Source organism: Papaver somniferum, unplaced genomic scaffold (genome assembly GCF_003573695.1).
Source record: "Papaver somniferum cultivar HN1 unplaced genomic scaffold, ASM357369v1 unplaced-scaffold_19, whole genome shotgun sequence".
In the NCBI taxonomy this organism is placed as follows: Eukaryota; Viridiplantae; Streptophyta; class Magnoliopsida; order Ranunculales; family Papaveraceae; genus Papaver; species Papaver somniferum.
Window position 1 is genome coordinate 17688169 of NW_020628818.1, and position 4592 is coordinate 17692760.

Genomic DNA, 4592 nt, shown 5'->3' on the forward strand with positions numbered 1-4592 from the left:
GATAACCATTACGATTGTGAAAAGGCTTCTTATGACGTTTATAGGCAAATCTAGGTTTATCACAGCAATGGTTCCTTTGCCTAAAGGTTGGAAAGTTACAACCTGTAATGTTAAGGGGATTAGCCTTAGCATATGATCTTGGTTTCACAACTTCTTGTGATGCCAAAACAAGAACATCATGAAGTTTCTCATTCCTTATACGAAAACGACATCTCCTTTCTAGGTGACCTTTATTTCCGCAATAGTGGCAAACATAAAGAATGTTCTTACCTCGATCTGTATGTGCTGACTTTGGAGGTTGATATACATTTCTCTTTCGAACTTTAACTGCTGGTGAAGGTATTTCATTTTTGCCATCAGTGGGAACATTTTGTTGAGAAGAATCACTAGCCTTGATAAATTTTACCTCTTTGATAATACTATAAGCATTTATTCCCTTATAGCCCAATCCTCGTGTATCACGATGATTTTTACTTGCTCCAAGCATAGTGGTTAATTTGATTGAACTAGTATTGAACTTTTTCAAGTCATCTTCCAACATCTTGATTTTATCAAGAGCAGCAGCTAAATCAGCCTCAAGGGGTTTTTCTCGAGCTAGATAAGCGCTTTTTCTGTCATCAAAACTTGCTTGCTGATGTAGTTTTTAAGTGGTAGTAAAGTTCGTTCAACTCGGATTGTGTAGACTCGATTTTAGACTCAAATTAAAATAGAAAACTTAAAAAGAAATTGTTATCAAGATTATAAAAAGCACTGAGACTCAGGATTCCACCAATCTCCAATTTTTACGTGATTTAATCTAGTCGATAATTATGCAACTCTTTACGTTTGATGTGATTCTAATATTCGCCTAGACAAGTAGATTCTCAAAATAATAGCTGTAAATCGAAAGCATGGACCATCAAAAGACTTAACCTAAGCATGACCCATCAATTGAGAACACAACCACTTAATCAGAATCATAAATTCAATTTCAGTTCAGTGCAAATAATCATAAAAGAATTACAAAAATTAAATTAAATAGAATTTACCACATAATATTTGGAAAAATGGCTTCCTCCGTGGCCTCAGCAATGGGGTTTAGCTCCTCATATTAATCACTTGCTCAAAATATTTGTTCTTAGCCCAAAAGTTGATTAAAAGAATGAAAAACTATAAAACTGATTGTTTGCAACGGTGTAATGGCGTTGCAAAACAAAGGACTAACTGTTACAAAGAAGTTACTGTAGCAGCGTTACAAATTTGAGACGCAGTTCTTATTTGCAACGTTTGTTCTTCAGCAACAGCAGCAGAAACTCGGGTTTTCCTGCAACTTGATCAATTCAGCTCTATAGTGCTACAAACTCCTCTGCGACTGCTCCAATAACTTTGTAACCTTCCCTGGGACTCGAACACACCTTTTATACTGCTCAGAAACCTAAAAATAGCGGTTAATTCTCTCTTTTTCTTTTCGTGCAAGCCACGGCAATAATCTTCTCTGCCAACTTCCTTACGCGGTTCTAAGACTTCCAAATCATCCGAAACTCTTCCTTAGATAGAATCTCACCTTAGGAAACAATATCACGCCTTTAGTCTCCCTGAAATTCCTAAAATAATTCCACAAAGTTTCCGTGCAAAACTCAAACTCTGTTTCATTTTTCTGGATTTTCCAGCCTAATTTGATCGATTCCAGCGCATATACCAAGCCTGTTATGCTCAATCACGTCCAGCCCAACAAATTTCAGTGATTGAATCTCTCTAAAACACCTTCGAAATCCAACCCAAAGTTTGGTTCTTTGCTGGATATTTTTCCCGCAAAAATTTCATTCGAATTTGAGAAGAAAGTGACCCCCCTATCCTGTCTGGTCTCCCTTTAGCAGATGCCTGGAAATGGGTCACCCCTTAGTAATTAGGTTACCCCTTATCCAAGAGAGTCCGTATAGTAATTTTCTCCCACGAGCGCAAAAACCACTTTTTTAGCCAATTTCGCCGCAAAAGCTTATTTCTCCAAAAATACCTACAGGGACATAAAAGCCATAATAAATATAAAATCGAGCACTAATATATACAATTGAGATTATATAGACACAAAAATGTGCCTATCAAATACCCCCAAACTTATTATTTGCTAGTCCTCGAGCAAATCAAATAGAAAATAAAATCCTAACTCACTGTCGCAGGCATCGTCGATTGCATTTAGCGTATGCAATAAGCCTTTAAACCCCTAGTGTCCCTAGTGGCGAGTTATAGTCTCGGGAGGGCTTACAAGAGATATACCCACAAAACCTGTACTCCAGACCTAACTATCTACGCAGAACCTTGGAAGGCACTAAAGAATCTCCTTGGTTGGCATACTTATTGACTACAGGAGGAAGTACCCTGATGCGAAATTCCAATTGTTGTACACGAGTTTGCACTCAAGCATACTAAAATTCATATAAAGTGACAGAGCTCTACTCAGATAGTGCACTATGGACATCAATATCCGGAGTCAAAACTAATCACATGGATAGATCAAGAAGATGGATATAGAAAAACATAGATGGTTTTGATGTTTACTAAGTGAACGGCGTTTCCCATATCTGTCTGAAGGCCTCCGCCAAAATGAACCTATCCTAATGGATTGAGATACTAGTCTGACTAATATCAACACACTGGCATATACAAGGGAACCAGTGATCGATAATCCTAATTCTAGTTCAACACTGGCATATACAAGGGTACCAGTGGTCGACTTTATTCACTGAACATTTTTTTTCAGCTTTTTCATTTCATTCTTTGGTTTGGTCTAATTGGTCTGGTTTTTTTTTTTTTGTAACTCAATCACTCTAATTCACCCTAGCATTGGTAACAACTTGAATCGTGGGCCCCACCTATCACTTAGAGAAACAGTTTAAAAACAAAATAAAATAAAAATAGAAGTGAAAAGGACTCAACGAGATATGGTGAAACTATCATGTTATTTCTAACACTGAGCTCTGTGCTTTTATGAATAGACTCTTTAGATGTTCCATCTAATCAGATTGGTTCCTCAACTCCTATACAAAATGCTTCCATCCACTTAGATTAGTTAGTGCAATCCTAATAGGCATAAATTTCTAGGCTCTGGAGTTTATTTATTGCAACTAAAAAGTTTCTCCCATACCCCCAAACTTAAATCTAACATTGTCCTCAATGTTCTAAAGATAAAATTAAAAGCATGAACAAGGAGAAACTGTTACCATTTGAAGCAAAAGAGATAAGGAAAGATATTACCATGTTGCATGAGATTGGGTTACCTCCCAAAAGTGCTAAATTTAAAGTCTTCAGCCAGACGTCAAATACCACAAAATGGCTAATTACCTTTCAAATCATATATCAATAGTCGAAACAACTGTGGGTCAACAAAAGCAAATAAAATTGCCACAATTATCAGACAACTGCACCAAATCAGAAAAATGAACAGACATAGCACATCCTCATCCAAGGTTTCCTGCAAGACAACTGGGTTTTTCTGTTGTGCCCATTTGGGCTTCATATGAGTGTCTTGACAAATTGACTCATTCGAACAACAAGTTTTAGAATTTCCTCCTGGACAATATCAGGAGGATCCGGTTGCGGAGTCGGAAGTGACTCAAGTAATACCTCAGGTACACTAGGCTCGAATCCCAAGTTAGGGACTTCTAATGGGATAATTGACCATTACTACCCCCAAACTTAGGGTAGTCAGTATTCTCGGACAAACCTCTAACTATTGCTTGAATTTCTGGATCCTCAGAGTCTTTAAAATACTCAAGAGCTTCTTCTAGTTCATTACCCCCAAACTTAGGGTCAACACTACTCTCCGTAAGGCCTAGCACTATGGCTTGAATCTCAGGGTCCGTAGAGTCTTTAAAGTACTCAAGAGATTCTTCTAGTTTAAAAGTTTGGTCACCTAACTGACTTAAGAGAATTTCCTCATCAAGTTCATCTAAGGAATCACCAAATAAAGTGTCGTCCTAATTATCCTGAGTTAGATCCTGAACTAAAGTGCTAATCATATTCACTTCCTCTAAATCGTCAGAAGGTTGTCTATTAACATTAAAGACATTTAGTTCAGTGGTCATATTACCAAAGGATATGTTCATAAGTCCGGTCCTACAGTTGATGATAGCGTTAGCTGTGGCTAAAAATGGGCGACCTAAAATTACCGGTATTTGAGCACTAGGATCCTGAACAGGATGAGTATCTAGAACAACGAAATCCACTGGATAAATAAATTTATCAACCTCAATCAGAACATCCTCTATGACACCACGAGGTACTTTGACAGACCTATCAGCTAATTGCAATGTCATTTTAGTCGGTTTCAACTTACCAAGACCTAGCTGGTTTTATACATGATAAGGGAGTAAGTTCACACTAGCTCCTAAGTCAAGTAATGCCTTATCTACTGAATAATTACCAATCACACAAGATATGGTGGGGAATCCAGGATCTTTATACTTAGGGGATGTTTGGTTCAGAAGGATTGAACTTACCTGACCAGCTAAAAAGGCTTTCTTATGGACATTAAGCTTACGCTTTCGTGTACAAAGGTCCTTAAGGAACTTGGCATAAGAAGGCATTTGCCTAATTGATTCTAATAAAGGGATGTT